The sequence below is a fragment of the Protopterus annectens genome, chromosome 1.part1 (genome assembly GCF_019279795.1).
Source record: "Protopterus annectens isolate FY-2018-M chromosome 1.part1, PAN1.0, whole genome shotgun sequence".
Lineage (NCBI taxonomy): Eukaryota > Metazoa > Chordata > Ceratodontiformes > Protopteridae > Protopterus > Protopterus annectens.
Genome location: NC_056726.1, coordinates 997,065,843 through 997,083,549, shown reverse-complemented (window position 1 = coordinate 997,083,549; position 17,707 = coordinate 997,065,843). Strand labels below are relative to the sequence as shown.

General features: G+C 43.2%; 1 protein-coding gene across 1 annotated transcript in view; it reads left to right on the top strand.

The window, feature by feature from the left end:
• PRPF31 (pre-mRNA processing factor 31) overlaps positions 1-17,707 on the top strand; it is a 518,214-nt gene that overhangs the window by 337,931 nt on the left and 162,576 nt on the right. The gene's annotated exons all lie outside the window — the stretch shown is intronic.

Sequence of the window (17,707 nt, the reverse complement as noted above, 5' to 3'; positions counted from 1 at the left end):
TAGAAACGGATAATTGGTGCCAGAGCCATGGCCTTAAGCTTAACGCCAAAAAATGTATAGTCATACCCTTTGGGAAAAACAAGGTACCCACAAATTACCACAGATGGTAATCCATTAAGTACGGAAGAGGTAATCAGGGACCAAGGGACCCAGGTTGACAGTAAACTCTCATTTGACACTCACATTGCCAAAGTGGTTAGGAAGACCTTCTATATTGCCCACCTTATCATGAAGGGTTTCACATCTAGATCAAGAGAGGTCATTGTGCCCCTGTACTCATCTCTTATTAGGCCAATGATTGAGTACAATGCCCCATTTGGGATGTATCTTACCCGACACCTGCAGCAGTTGGAAAGACCCCAAAAGTTCCTCACCAAGAGGATAAAGGGTCTTAAACATATGTCATATGCTGCCCGACTGAAAAAACTCCAGCTCTATTCAGTCGCATACCGCCTACTCAGAGATGACCTGTGCCTAAAGTACAAGGCCATGTCCAATCCGGAATTAATGGACATGCTCCACCTCAAAAAAATCCAAATCTATCAGAGCCATGAGAGCAAGTGACTTAAACCTATTCACAGAAATAAATAGGACGTGCTGGAGGGACAGATTCATAACCCAGAGGCTCCCTACACTCTGGAACAGAATCCCAATCCATGTTAGGCAGAGCCCCTCACTAACTCTATTCAAGAGAAGTCTTGACGAGTGGATGGGAGATCGTAGGTTTACCCCGGGGGTCATCTCTGTGTCACTACTAGACAGAGGCACAGTAAACTAAACCCTAAATGGGCATAGTATTCTCATCCTAAGGGGTGGTGAAAGCCACACACACTCTGGCTAGGCTTATAAATGCCCTAGGGCAGATAGCCTAGTACGAACCTATGAAGTAAAGGAATCATTGGGTGAAAACATTAATGCAGGAATAGTTCTCCAAGTCTGTGGTGTGGGGTAGGTGAAGTCACCAAGGATCAGGGTGTTAGGCAGTACTGTACCTTGATCGAGTCAAGTAGGTCCAGGTAGGGAGGAGTGGGTGTCCTTGAGCCATGGAGGGGGGGGGGGTCTATATCTGGCTATAACTTGGATGAATGCTTTTCCAACTGTTAGGTAAACCTGGAGTAGTTCCAGTGTGTCGTACTGGCAAACCAGTCTGGAGGTGTGCCTATCCTTAATGAAGATAGAGACTCCACCACCCTTAGTTTTCCCAAACTCATTTTGGGATCGGAATGTGTGGAATGAGGTGTAGCCTGGTAAGGCAGTGGTGCTCTCCACAGCCCTGAACCAAGTTTCCATGACTGCACAGACGTTTGCATCTTCCAGTGTGAGGAGAGCCTCCAGTGAGTGCATTTTCAGATTAAGGCTCGTAGCATTAAGCAGCATAACCTTCAATTTGCATTTTGACAGATTTTATGTTGTACGATTTGTCTTTGTGCCTTTTTTAGGCAATGTCCCAATGGGGGAGGCAAGAGCCTTGGCCGGGATCCGGAATCCCATGGGTGACAGGTGGAGGCCATCTCTGGCAAAGCATCGAGGCCTGTCATCTGTGTCATCTCAGGGATCCCTTTGGAATGACACTGGAAACTAAGCCAATTGTTGAAGTCAATTATTTTTTGTTGGTATTGTGGTATCATTCTTAGTGAAGGTAGGATGCTGCTTAGGGCTTGGGTCATACTTGCTTGGGACACATACTATGAGAGCTCAACTATGTCTCTCTTCGTATAGTCCAGGGAGGTACGTGTCAAGTCATTCACACCAGCATGGGCAGTGACAGAGTCATACTTGTATCTGTTGTGGAGAGCCTTAAGTGCATGTGTGAGTGATGTGGCAGATACTAGCACCTGACAGACAACTGACTGTGACCTTCTCCTTGTCAAGGCTGGTGAGGGGGACATTGGTGTGTCTCGCAACTGAGCCACCAATAACTAGTATGTTTGGTTTATTGTTACGCCTTCTGGGCTGTGTTGGTTTATTGATGTTCATCGTGTTACCCTGCTGCAGTCATCACACTTAGGTTATCTTGTCGTCAGGTGGTCCCGCAGTCGGCCTGAATTCCAAAATCTTGGTCCGGCGTCTGTTGCTGTCACTTCTTCCCTGACGTCAGTGCGCCAGGGGTATATATAATGCATCCGACGCCATTCTCTTCAGTCTTTATTGCCGCACGGTGCCCAAAGCAGAAGCAGTTCACAAGTGCCGGTCGGCCGATTCCTGAGATTTTCGAATACGAATTTCAGATCCGAAGTCTTCAATAAAGCTAAGTACCCCGTTGGGGAAACTTTTCTTGCCTCAGACCGATGTCAGAAAAAGTTAACAATTGTATTTCTTGTGGGAAGCAAATACCTCATAAGGATTTTCATTCTTACTGTATACCTTGCCTAGGCCATGACCACGACGTCACTGGTTGTCGCTTTTGTGCTAGGTTCAATAAGTGTACTATAAAAAGACGCTTTGATTTCCCACGACACTACTTCAGTAGAAAATTTAACTACACAATGCCGTCGGAGCAACCGACTACCGGCGTGCACAAAAAACGCAAAGATAAGGACAGGCAGCCTAGACCCAAGCCAGACTCAGAGGCCTGTGCTGGGCTGGTCTCAGATTCACCGGTTTTCAGTGAGGCTCTTACGCAGCCCCTGGCTACCGCAGATTTGGAACCTGAGACCGCTTCGGAGCCTTTGGCGGAGAGTGCTAGGCCGACGCAGCCATTTTGTTTAGCCCCTACCGACGACACCACAGAAAGAGATGTCGGTGCTGCAGAAATACCTTTGGTTTCTGAAGGCGTCTTCAGACTGACGACGCTCACCATAAAAACGTATCCTAAGCTTAAGAATCCTATTAAACCAAAAAAGACTGTACTTCAGTCTCCAGTTCAAGGCCTCATGCCTAAGAAACAGATGCTTAAAATGGCGGAAGATTTGATCTCTTTAATCAGGGGTTCCAAACCCCCCCCCCCCGACAAAAGGCCTAGACAAGAGAAAGATTATGCCTCCTCTGATCAAGTGTCTTATTTCCTCAGGCTCCTCTGAGGACCAAGATTACTCTTTTTCCCCCTTATGAAGATTCTGATGCTGAGGATTCCATTCCCTCAGCTTCTCCCCCTGAAGACTACTCCTTTGGGGAAACTTTACACACTGTGAGGGAACATTTTCACTGGGAAGGTCAGACTACTCTGACTCAAAGAAAAGGCTCAGAGAGTTTCTTTTACTCCCCCAGCACAGACCTCTTTCCATCCCCCCAGTTTTAGACATTGTGGATGATGTTTACTTAAAATCTAGTTTGAATCAAGATTCTCTGCCTCCTGCTCCAGCCAAACCAGATAGATATTATAGAGTGCCTGACTCCCACAAATTCCTTTATAAAAGTTGATCCAGAGACCATCTCCCAGGGTCCCAAAGGAGCTAAGGCTTCTATGGCAAAAAATCCTGTACCCTCTGAAAGGGACTCCAGAGCACTAGACAGGTGGGGGAAAAAGGTTTACACCTCAGCCACTCTAGCTATGAGAGCACTAAATTGTCAATTTCACATGCTAAAATATCAGCAATTTGTAATGTCTCAGTTAAGACAAAAAATGAGCACACTGCCTCAACAGTCTGAGTTGAAAGAAATGCAGGATCTGTTGCATGCAACTGAACAGGTGGGCAAACCTACTTTACAATGCGAGTTTGATTCTTTAGAGGCTTCCTGCAGAGCAGCTGTCACTGGGTCTGTTATACGTAGGCATGCTTGGTTAAAGGAACAAACTCTGCCTGATCATGTTAAAGCAAAGCTTCTAGATGCTCCCTTACAGCAGGATGTCCTATTTGGAGTTAAAGCAGAAGTCGTCTTAAAGAAAATGGAGGATAAGGCAAAATCTATGCAGAAAGTCAAAGATTTTCTACAGGTACAGCCCCCTCGCTTCAGCAGAAAGTGGCCAACAAAAACTTGGTCCTTTCCAGCTACTGACAGACCACAGAGGGATGAATACAGACGCCCAAGAGGCAGAGGGCAACCACAAGCCCAATACAAACCTCGACAATGGGGCACTGCAACACAAAAGGGTGGAGAAGACAGGCCCCAAACTACTAGTAGGCAAACTCAATGACTTACACCTCATATGGCCAAGCAACACTCTCTTGGCAGCTCCCTTGGGAGGAAAACTAGCACTTTTTTCAGACAACTGGCACATCGTCACAAAGGACAAATGGGTCCTAGACATAATTTCACGAGGATACAGATTCCATTTCCACACCTTGCCAACGAAAAGAGGAATGCCAAACCTGCCACAAAATCAATGGGAAGAGGCACAAAAACAAATTACAGCTCTCATGGACATGAGAGCCATTCAACTGGTACCTACACGGGAGCAAGGCCAAGGATTTTACTCAGGACTCTTTCTAGTCCCCAGAAAGGACAATGCCTGGAGACCAATTCTGGACCTTTCAATTCTAAACACCTTCTTACAAGTACCCAAATTCAAGATGCTAACACTACAGCAGCTACTTCCCATGTTGGGCAAGAAAGCATGGCTAGTAACGTTGGACCTCAAGGAGGCATACCTGCATGTCCCTATCAGACAAAGTGCAGAAGATACCTCCGTTTCATTGCAGGTTCAACCCATTACCAATTCTCTGCACTGCCCTTTGGCTTATCCACTGCGCCCAGGGTCTTCACAAAATGCCTGGCACCAGTAATTGCATACTGCAGACAAAGAGGAATTCAAATATACCCATACCTGGACGACTGCCTCATCCAAGCAGAAAGCAAGGACATCCTCGTACAACATCTGGCTTTTGTAAAACATCTTCTAAGTTGCCTGGGGTACACAGTAAACTAAAAGAAATCAAAACTAGTACCCTCACAAAATATGACATTCCTGGGTGCCAGCTTGAATACAATGGCCCAGAAGGCTTATCTGACGCCAGACAAACAACTGCAACTGACTCAATATTTCAAAACAATGGCAACAAAGACCCAACTCCCTGTAAGAAAAATTCTGCAGACCATGGGCTTTATGGCATCTTGCATACTACTAATACCATTTGCAAAGCTGTATATGAGGAAATTACAGTGGTACCTAAAATGCGTATAGTCTCAACACAGCCACAGCTTGGACACAATGATATCTCTCATTGCCTGCCTTCAACAAGAGTTTCTGTGGTGGTCACAGGCATGTCACCTCAACAAGGGTCAGCCTTTCACCTTGCCCCCAGCCAGGCAAACTATGACAACAGATGCATCGGACTACGCCTGGGGGGGCACACATGGCAGGACAGTGCGTTTAAGGCATATGGTCTGCAGATCAAAGGAGTCTGCACATCAATCAAAAAGAGATGCTAGCTGTACAGAATGCTCTGACAGCCTTCAAGAACCTATTACATCCAGGACAACTTACAATAAGGACGGACAACACCACAGTAATGTGGTACATAAACAAGGGGGTACACAGTCCTACCCTCTGTGGGGGTACACAGTCCTACCCTCTATGCAGGCAAGCAATTACCTTGTGGAACACAGCACTGGCTTACCAAGTTCAGTTACAAGCTCAATTCCTGCCAGGAACAAAGAACACATTGGCAGACCTCAGCAGAAACATCATGGATCTCCACGAGTGGAAACTGGACCCACAAGTATTTGCAATGATAACTCAAAAATGGGGCCACCCAGACATAGACCTGTTTGCCAGCCCCCAAAATGATCAGCTAACAAAATTTTGTACAAGGACACTTCACTATCAAGCTTGAAAAGTGGACGCACTCTCATTCAGTTGGAAAAACCTGACAGTATATGCCTTCCCTCTTCTCACAAAGGTGCTTCTGAAAGTCAGAAAGGAGAGACCACGACCTGATACTCATAGCCCCAGAATGGCCACGCCAGTACTGGTATCCACTGTTAAGGAATATGGCCCAGGGCCCACCTTGGATTTTACCACAAATTGCATATTTGCTCACACAGCAAAACAATCAGATTCTACACAGCCAGCACAAAACCTTAAATTTGGCTGCATGGCAAATCACCTAAGCATCCAGCCAGCTCCTCTTCCTCAAGCAGTTATGGATGTTATTCTGGAAGCTAGGAGGCCCAGCACCACGAAGGCCTACTCGGACAAATGGAAAAGGTTTTGCGCCTGGAACCAAGCTAAAGGCCAAAATACCCTTCAGCCTCACATGCCTCAGATTCTACAGTATTTAACTGAGATGTTGCACAAAGGACTTTCTTTTTCTTCCATTAAAATCCACGCATCGGCTATTTCAGCCCACTACAACACAGATCCACCCTTATTTTCACATCCACTTCTAAGGCAGTTCCTCAGAGGGGCAGAAAACATTAGGCCCCCCAGGAGAGCACCTAAACCAACATGGGACCTCAATTTTGTTCTGGAAAAACTTACGCTACCTCCCTTTGAACCAGCTTTCTCTGCTGATCTAAAGTTTATATCATGGAAGACTGCCCTGCTGCTAGCAATAACTTCAGCCAGAAGAGTCTCAGAGCTGCAGGCACTAATGGCAGTGGAACCTTTCCTCATTTTCCATCGACAGAGTTTCTCTATGAACTAATCCTTCCTTCATGCCTAAGGTGGTATCCAGTGTGGCTTTAAATCAAACCATCCACTTACCCACCTTCTTTACAAATCCACAGAACAAAGGAGAAAGACTCCTGCATTTCTTGGACATTCACAGGCAACTTCGTTACTACTTGGATAAAACTAAGGTTTTCAGAAAATCTGACCCGCTCTTTGTATCCTATGCTACAGCTTCGCAAGGGAAGGCTATATCAAAACAAACCATTTCCAAATGGATAGGACATTGCATTCGTTTTTGCTATACCCATCATGGGAAACCAGTTCCTGCTACCATAAGGCCCCACTCTACCAGTGCAACAGCTACATCTACAGCTTTCCTCAGGGGGGTCCCAACCAAGGAGATTTTGGAAGCTGCAACTTGGAGTTCAGTACACACAGTCACCAAACACTACCACTTACCACTTTACTCTAAGACTAGAGCTGGCTTCGCCACTGCAGTTTTGCAGGGTCTTGTAGCCTCCTCTAACCCTCTTTGACTCCTCCTCCCATCCTTAGCTTTGGGATTCTACCCAAGTGTGATGACTGCAGCAGGGTAACACAATGAACATAGTACAGTTTTGTACCTACCATAAATGTAGATGTTCGAGTGTTCACCCTGCTGCAGTCCAGGTTACTCTCCCTCCATCCCCTCTGATCTAACTGGCTAAATCTTTACAATACCTTCCTGATGTATTTGCTTATAGCTGGAGGGATGTTGTGTTTGTGCTAAATTTCTTAAATTGGTACTAATTACTGACCACCTTTTTGGGGGCACCTGACATCTGGGGCAAGAAAAACTGAAGAAAATGGCGTTGGATGCATTATATATACCCCTGGCACACTGACGTCAGGGAAGAAGTGACAGCAACCGACGCCGGACCAAGACTTTGGAATTCAGCCGACTGTGGGGACCGCCTGACGACAAGATAACCCAAGTGTGATGACTGCAGCAGGGTGTACACTCTAACATCTACATTTATGGTAGGTACAAAACTGTACTTTATGGCTTCTGGGCTGTGGTGGTTTACCGTTATGGCTTCTGGGCTGTTTGTGAAACTGTTGAGACTGTTGTGTTGCCTGTTGTGTGTGATGTGTTTGGTGTTGTGTGTGAAATGTTTTTGTGTTTTGGAGGTCTCTGCTGTTTAGGTAAGTTTTTATTGAGGACCTCTACATAGATGGGTGTGTGTTTTGCTTGGCTATGTGATGTGAGTGGTGTGGTGTTTGTTCTGGCAATCTCCTCTTTGTCAGGAGTACTGAGTGCATGGATTCTAGGTTACTGATCTAGATGCATTTCTCGCAAGTAGAAGAATTATGTGCTAGGATAAGAGGGCTGTCTGTGAACATGAGGCAGTTGCTACAATGTCTCAGTATGTCGATGTCGAACAGGTTGGTAGGAGAAACTGATAGGAATTGTCCAGACATAATGTCCTGAAGACTTGGACAGACTTATGGAGACATGGTTTTGATGAGGGTTTCTCCACAAGAGTATAGACCGCAAAAACCTTCTTTAATGTGTAAAGTAGCTGGCCTGAAGCCCAAGTGCTAAAACCAAAACTAAGATGCTTAGAATAACAGATACATTTAATCAGGGTAATAGCAAGCAGTAATAAATGCAGCAGAATAAAAACATTTGAACACTTAAGAGGGCACAGCAAAGCAAAATAAGATAATAAAGTAGGAAGAACACAGTAACAGTAAAAGCAGCCGAGTCAAGTGTAATTTTTTTTTGCTTAGTGGAGAGGGAGGAAGCAGAAGATAATTCAAGATTAAGAAACTAAGGGGAGTTGACCTTCCCAAATGTTATCTCTGTACACAGTAGACTGAGCTGATGATATTGGACTGGGAGAAGTGTCCAAGATCAAAGATGCAAGGAGGTAGTACTTCCCAAATGATCACACTGTACTTGGTTGAGTGAGCAAATGAGATGTGACTGGGAGGAGTGTCCAAAATATATCACAACACTGGTGATACTGTATCCAAATTCGAAACTATAAAGCAAACACTTGGCACACCAAACAGTTTATTGTAAAGCTTTTGGGTCCACACCCTTCATCAGTACATAATAAAAACATCCTTTTCAAACTTTAGATAGGAGACTTAATTATTCACATGTTACACCCAGCCTACCAAACCTATCCATTAATTAAAATTTAAAAGACTAAATACTTAAAATATAGCATTTAAAAACTTCTAAACTTATTTCTAAGCATATTCAAGAATATGTAAATCACATTAATGAATATATACAAAACATTCACTCATAAATAACATATTGACACATACATATATAAATATCTTACTAAAATTAATATATTATACCAACTGTACTTACATTTTCTCTTTGCCTTTTCATCAATACAGGTTTTAAGCTAACAGCATTATTAAGGCCAGGCTTCACATCAGCTTGAAGCCTAACAATCCACTCATATTCTTGTAGCTCTAATGTATTATTCATATCACCCTTTCTTACTCCCATCTCAACTTTACACATAACCCTAAACTTAAATGAACATGTTGAGTGAGATATCCACTTTTAGAAAAAATTCATATAATGATGTTAAGAAACGTATAACAGCTGTAAACATGTCTATTTATGAATTGCAACTAAGCAATGATATAGATATTAATTTGTTTAATTATTTGAATGTGCATTGTCCTAGAACCCCGCAAATTTATGGTATCCCTAAGATACATAAGGATTTGATGAACCCGCCCCTTAGACCTATTGTTTCAGGGGGAGGCTGGGTTACGCAACCTGTATCGAAATACCTGCAAAAAGTCTTAGGGGAATATTTGATTAAATGTTCCACAGTGTTGAAAGATACTAACACTTTTCTGCAAGAGTTATACAATTGGTATTTAAATAATGGTGAGCAAAACTATATTTTGGTATCTTTGGACATCACCTCATTATTCACAGTTATACCTAATGAATATGGTATGAACGCAATTCGGGATTCTTTAGTTAGTGAAGTTAAAATGAATGGTAGGGGCATTGAGAATATTTGTACCCTGCTTGAGACTGTACTAACAAATAATATTTTTATATTTGATGATGAGCCGTACTTACAACTCACGGGTGTAGCAATGGGTACTCCCATAGCTAACACTTATGCCAATATAGTGCTATATGAGCGGGAAAAACGTGCAATACTTAGTGAAGTAAACGAGATGAATAAGAATGTAAAATTTTACAAGAGGTTTGTGGGTGATTGTTTTTTGCTTTGGGGGGTTCCTTATTGGAACTGAATAATTATGTAATGTATCTTAATGAAACAGCTGAATTTTTGAGGTTTAAAATGACAGCATCCGAACAAAGCATAAACTATTTAGATGTACATTTCTACAGAAATGGAACTAGGTTAGAATCCACAATATATAAGAAAGATGTAGATGCCTCTAGATATATAAATAGAGAGAGTATGCACGCAACGTCATACATTTAAAGGTACTTTAAAGGCTCAGTTAATAAGAACTAGTAAGTTGAACACAGTGAATGTTAACTGAAGAACAAGCTAAGGAAATGATGCAGGAATTTCAAAAAAAACGGTTACCCATTATCTGTTATTAATAAGGTTTATAATGAGGTGGTGAATGGGAGATTAAATAAATATAAACCTGTTTTTAGTGGAGGGTCACAATGTAGTGGAGCCTTAAGATGTGGGAACAAAATGGTTGGGTATCTTACCACATTTAATTTGAACACTGATGCAGTACGGAATATAGTGGAGAGAAATTGGCCAGTTTTGATGGCCATGCCTGAGGTAAAGCTAATAGTAGGTGAGAGGCTATTTTATGCCTATAGGAACTCAGAAACTTTAAAGCAAAAACTTTGCTATAAAGATTTTAAACAGAAGGATATACAAGTTCAAAGAAGAATAGGCACAATAAAATGTTATAATTGTACCTGTTGTGATGATTTATATGAAGGTGAATGTAATTTCACGCACCCTGTTAATAGAGAAGTCTATAATATTAAGGCGCTGACAAATTGTAATGAAACTCAGGTGGTCTATTTAGCTACATGCATAGCATGCACATCATTTTATATAGGTAAGACCACCAGAAAATTAAAGGAGAGGATTATGGAGCATAAATCGGATACAAGGAGGAAAATATCAACAAATGCTTTGAGTAAAAATATTATGGATGAGGGAGAGAGACATAAATTTAAGTATAGGGTTATGTGTAAAGTTGAGATGGGAGTAAGAAAGGGTGATATGAATAATACATTAGAGCTAAAAGAATATGAGTGGATTGTTAGGCTTCAAGCTGATGTGAAGCCTGGCTTTAATAATGCTGTTAGCTTAAAACCTGTATTGATGAAAAGGCAAAGAGAGAAAATTTTAAGTATAGTTGGTATAATATATTAATTTTAGTAAGATATTTATATACGTATGTGTCAATATGTTATTTATGAGTGAATGTTTTGCATATATTCATTAATGTGATTTACATATTCTTGAATATGTTTAGAAATAACAAGTAAGTTTAGAAGTTTTAAAATGCTATATTTTAAGTATTTAGTCTTTTAAATTTTAATTAATGGATAGGTTTGGTAGGCTGGCTGTAACATGTGATTAATTGTCTCCTATTTAAAGTTTGAAAAGGATGTTTTTATTGTGTACTGATGAAGGGTGTGGACACAAAAGCTTTACAATAAATTGTTTGGTGTGCTAAGTGTTTGTTTGCTTTATAGGAGTGTCCAAAATCAAATTTACAGCAGGGGTGGGCAATTCCAAAGCCACCAAGTTTAAGAATACAGCAAAAACACTGACAGGAGGGTGGGAAAAACAAATAAAATGCAGACAGGAACCAGCGAAATTCAATGAAGCAAATAAAGAAATGCAGTGCAGTTTTAACTATCACTGAAACAGAACAATTGCACCAAAATATACCTATATTAGTTTGGTATATCCATTGGTTATACAGACTACCACAGCCAGCTAATCAGCTAAGTCGCATCCCTCACCATACCCACAAAGACCCACATATGCGGAGTTGCTCACATATAACTTACCCAAACCTCAAAGGCCTCTCAGGCACAGTCCTCAGAAACTCTGCATGCACACAAACAAGGCAATTCCCATCACAACACTTAAAAGCTGCCTGTCATTGTGCGTCAACTACCAAGTCCATAAGGCAAAACACTCCACAACCCAATATTCTGATCATAGGAGACTCCACTGTGAGACACACAGGTGCTCCTCTTACCAGGCAGGATAAGGCGAAGGTTGCAGTTTTTGACTGTCAGGGTCCAGGATTCACCAGATCACGCAAGCTCTCAAGTCACTTACCTCTAAGTATCATTATGACTCGGCCATAGTCCATGTAAGCGTGAATTACCTGAAGTACACCTCCTTGGACTATATGAAGAGACATAATTGAGCTCATTGAATGCGTCACAGGCAGGTATAATCTTAGCATTACACAATATTCTTTCATCTCCAAGGATGATGCCGCAGTACCAACAGAAAATGATTGACTTTAACAATTGACTTAGCTACTGGCGTCATTCCAAAAGGGGCCAGTACTTGTCAGCCTGGTAGGACATGGTTGATAGGCCACACTGCCTTGCCAGGTGTGGTCTTCACCTGTAGGCTTTCAGATGTTGGCCAAAACATTATCCACCTCCTATAGTGCTTTTTTAACCATTGTCAAACAGTCAAACCTTCCAATGTAACAAAAGCTACTCAGGACAAGCTAGAGGCATTAATGCTCACTGCTAGGTGCCTCAACAAGAAGTTGCACTCCTTGGAAGCTCTCCTCACCCTGGAGAATGCTTACGTCTGTGCATTTACTGAAACATAGTTCAAAGCCATGGAAAGCACTCAAGCATTTTATGGCTATAATGCCTTTCATACATTCCCACCAGCTACTGAACATGAAAGGTAAAGGTGCATCTATCTACATCAAGACTGGTCAAGTAATACATGCTTGAGCTACTTCATGCCCAACTAACCATGGGAAAAATCCATTACCATATTCTTGCTAGCTACAGATCTACTGTGAACCAGGAAACCCATACATCATGCCTGAAGTTATTGAATCGCTTCCATCCAACCTAATACCATACTCATGAGTGACTTTTAACTAGCCCTGTATTAATAGGGAAGTATACATGACCACTAGTATGCAGATCTAAACATTTCTTGACTTTGCAAATCCAAATGCTCTCCCAGTAGGGGAGCAAATATCTTGGACTTAGTGCCCACAAATATGGGAGAGTAATGCACCGCAACCCCCACTGGTATGTCCTTGCTAGTAAGATCAGATCACAAAGCGGTCTCACTTGAAGTAAAGGTAAAACTAGTCCCCCTACCTAACCCCAAAAAAATTAAAATCTTTTGTAGAATAAATTACCCCCTATTAAGGAATGTCATAGCTAGTTTCCAAGCTTCTCCAAGTCCAGAAAACACAGAAACCTATACAGAGGCTTGCACAAAAGCCCCGTATGACAATATAAACAACTGCATAAAAACAGCCATACCAGACCAAAATAAGCCGGGTCTATATCATAACCACGAAACCTCACATACGCGAATACGGAAACGTCAACACATATTGAGCAAACCGTGAAAACACCGAACGGCCTGAACCGCGAAATTCAAAATGTCAAATCGGCATAGTTTGCCAACCCCACCGCCCACTACGTACTACCTACCCAAACAAAATAAATCCACATACATACTCTTAACAAAACCTTACTTCTAACCCTAAACTAAAGCTCACATATATTACTATGTATGCACTTAACTTAACCAGCACCCTAACCCTAAGGTCCGTAACTATTGCACACTTACCTTAAGGAGCTATACCAGAGAAGGGTCAACTATGACTATTCGACATTTTGATTTTTGCGCTTCAGGACATTTGTTGTTTTCGCGGTTCACTCAATGTGTGTCAACTTTTCCGTATTCGTGCAATTGCGGTTTCGCAGTTGTAATAGGTAACCAATAAGCCAACCTGGAGGACCCCTAGTATTAATAGGTTGTACAGTAAAAGAAAGAAAATCCTGTCGAAGTAAGAGGGGAATGTGCACAACAGAGAAAAGTTTCTCATTAGTCTAAACAAGTGAATCTGGGTACTAATTACTTACTGTTAGCTGCCTGTCTGGTGCAAGATCCGCTACATAACACAAGCACTCAGTTCACTCGAGAACAAGTACAAATACGACTGTCATTGTCCATGTTGGTGTGAATGACCTGAGCCGTACCTCCCTGGGCTACATGAAAAGAGACATGGAAGAGCTCTCTGATCTTGTAGCCCAGGCCGGTATGACCCTGACCCCGAGTAGCATTCTGCCCTCACCAAGAATGATACCACAGTATAAAGAAAAAATTATTAATTTCAACAAGTGGCCAAGTTTCTGAAGCATCAGTGGGGCCAGATGGTGTCCCAGGCTGCGTCTTGCACGAACTACAGAATGAACTAACCCCCCACCTAAACATGCTGTTCAACTTCAGCCTCTCCACAGGCTACGTGCCCATAAAATGGTGCACAGCAACGGTTATTCCACTCCACAAAGGAGGGGCCACAATTGACCCTGGTAACTATCGCCCCATAAGCCTGACTAGCCTGGTCTGCAAGGCTATGGAGTGCATCATCATGGAACTCATTAACAAAGACATTGGGAACCTCCAAACACTTGACCTGACCCAGTTCGGCATTAAGGGCAGATCATGTCTACTAAACCTGGTTAACTTCTTTGAGACAGTCACCAAGACCATAGACAAGGGAAAGGTGGTTCACACAGCCTACCTTGATCTCGCCAAGGCGTTCGACACCATTCCTCACTCTGGTATTATAGAAAAACTCACCAGCCTGAACATAAACCCCTACATCACAAGATGGGTTGCCAACTGGCAGAACACGCACAGTAAGAATAGCAGGCTCCAGGTCAGACTCTAAACCAGTCACAAGTGGTGTCCCGCAAGGCTCTGTTCTGGGACCCCTACTGTTCGGCATATATTTCTCAGAAGTACAGGCAAATACAGGAGGACTATGGCTAACCAAGTTCGCTGATGACTGCAAACTGGGAGCCGTAATAGACTCTCTGGCTGACACGGACATCCTTCAAAAAGGCCTTACTGAGACAGACACCTGGTGTTAAAGCCATGGCTTCAAGCTAAATGCCAAAAATGCATAGTCATCCCATTTGGGAAAAACAAAACACCCACGAATTACCACATAGGCAGCAGCCCCCTTAATACAGAAGAGGTAATAAGAGATCTGGGAACCCAGGTAGATAGTAATCTCTCGTTTGACAATCATATTGCCAAAGTAGTTAGGAAATCCTATGTGGCCCATCTAATTACTAAGGAGTTCGCATTTAGAAATAGAGGTTACAGTGCCTCTCTACTCATCACTCATCAGACCCATCGTAGAATACAATGCCCCATTTGGGATGTACCTCACAAGACACTTCCAACAGCTGGAAAGACCACAAAAGCACCTCATCAAAAGAATTACTGGTCTCAAATGTATGTCCTATGTAGCCCGACTGAAAAAACTCCGGCTGTACTCAGTGGCATATCGCTTACTCAGAGGTGATCTCTGCCTGAATTACAAAGCCATGTCCAACTCAGAATTGATGGACATTCTCCACTTAAAGAAATCCAAGTCACTGCGAGCCACGTGCTCTAGTGAGCTAAACCTCGCCACAACAATAAATAGAACATGCTGGAGAGATAGATTCATATCAAAGAGACTCCCCATGCTTTGGAACAAAATTCCTAACTACATTAGGCAGAGCCCCTCACTAACTCTCTTCAAGAGAAGCTTTGACGAGTGGATGGGTAGCAGAAAATACACCACTGGGATCACTTCATTGGCTCTGCTTGATAGAGGCTCAGTTAATTAATCAATGGGCAGCGAAAGCCGACACACTCTGGCTAGGCTGATAAATGCCCTCGGGCAGATAGCCTAGTACCCTACCTATGGACCTATTCAAAGGGGATTCAGTGTCTGTCCACCTGGGATGACGTGCTCGACCAGCCACACTGCTTCGCTAGAGACGGCTTGCATCTGTCACCCTTAGGCTTTCGAATACTGAACAAGGCTCTTGCCACCCCCATAGTGCTTTTTTTAGGCAAGGCTGAAAAGGCAAACCCACCACCATAAATAGCATAAGTAACAAAAAACTGAGGGTAATGCTACTCAATGCTAGAAGTCTAAACCTCAAAATGCGCCCACTCGAGGCACTCCTCAGTGTGGATAAAATCGATATATGTGCAGTAACAGAAACCTGGTTTAAGGCTCCAGAGTGCACCCCAGCACTACCAGGCTACAACTCATACCATACATTTCGTCCACAGAACCCAGACCGAAATACAAAAGACGGGGGCGTATCCATATTCATCAAGGATACCCACACCTCCAGGTTAGTGGCACAGCATGATGCTTCAGAGATCATCCACGTACAACTAACAATGGTCAAAACAGCAATTCAAATTGTAGCTTGCTACAGATCACCCACCATGTCCTCGGACCCCCATTCTGCATTTCTGGAAACACTGGGAAATATAAAGGTCCTACCAAACACCCTAATATTGGGTGATTTCAGTTACCCAAACATTAATTGGGAGAACTACTCAAGTACAAACGCCCTTGCCCAACATTTCCTAGAATTTTTAAATTCAAAACGCCCTGGATCAACTGGTCAACACTCCCACCAGAGGTGACAGCATATTGGACCTGGTCATCGCCAACATGGGTGACCGGTGTTCCACATCGGAGGACAACCCCTCAGTGGTTAGATCTGACCATAAACAAATCACTTTGGATATCCACATTCTGCCCCCACCCCCGGACAAGGAAACCACCGTGAAAAACTTTTCAGAAGCAAACTTCACGTTACTTAAGACCAAGGTGGAAAGTTTCAAAGCCCCCAAGCTAAAGGATAACATTGTCTAAGCTGCAAAATCCTTTACTGATGCATTCTGTGGGCACCTACAAGAATGCATGGATCATGCTATCCCAAGCAAAACCAAGACTCACTCCTCCAAGAAAAGGAAACCAGTCTGGTGGACTCCTGCCATAAACAAGCTATACAATAGAAGGAGGAAACTAGTACAGAAAAGAGTAAAATCCCAAGAAGGGAAGATATCCCTGATCAGTATCCGCAAGAAACGACGATCCCTCATAAAATCATCCAAGGCGAGTTTCGAAAGAAACATTGCCAAGGACACCAAAGATAACCACAAGGCATTCTTTAGCTGTGTCAAAAATCTAAGTGGCAATGCACAGATCTGCTCGGAGTTAGTGCAGAATGGTACAAAATACACTGAACCGACCGATATTGCCAACATCCTGGCAGACCGGTTCAGCACAAACTTCACCCCCCTCTCACCCCCAAAAGGGCTCATAACCATACCAGAAGAATGTATAGCTCCTGAAATCACAGACACTTAGGTTAAAACAGCCCTCTCCAAAGCCAAAAACACAGCATCAATGGGACTGGATGGTGTCCCAGGCTGCGTCCTACATGAGCTCAAAGACTAACTAACCCGTCACCTAAACACACTGTTCAAACTCAGCCTCTACACAGGTTATGTCCCCATAGAGTGACACACAGCAACGGTTATTCCACTCCACAAAAGTGGAGCCACAACATACCCCGGAAACTATCGCCCTATACGCCTGACTAGCTTGGTCTGCAAGGCTATGGAGCGCATAATCCTGGAACTCATTAACAGAGACATTGGGAACCTCCAAACACTGGACCCTACCCAGTTTGGCTTTAAGGGGAGATCATCCCTCCTAAACCTGGTGGACTTCTTTGAGACAGTTACCAAGGCTATAGACGAGGGAAAGGTGGTACACACAGCCTACCTAGACCTCGCAAAGGCCTTTGACACCATTCCCCATTCTGGTATTATAGACAAGCTCACCAGCCTGAACATATAAACCCCCTACATCACAAGATGGGTTGCCAACTGGCTCACGGACAGAACCCACATGGTAAGAGTTGCAGGAGCTATGTCTGACTTTAAACCAGTTACAAGTGGCATTCCCCAGGGCTCAGTCCTAGGACCCCTCTGTTTGGCATGTACTTCTCAGAGGTACAGGCAAGCACAGGAGGACTATGGCTGACCAAGTTCTCAGACTACTGCAAACTAGGAGCTATAATTGACTCTCTGGCTGACACAGACATAATCCAAAAGGGTCTCACTG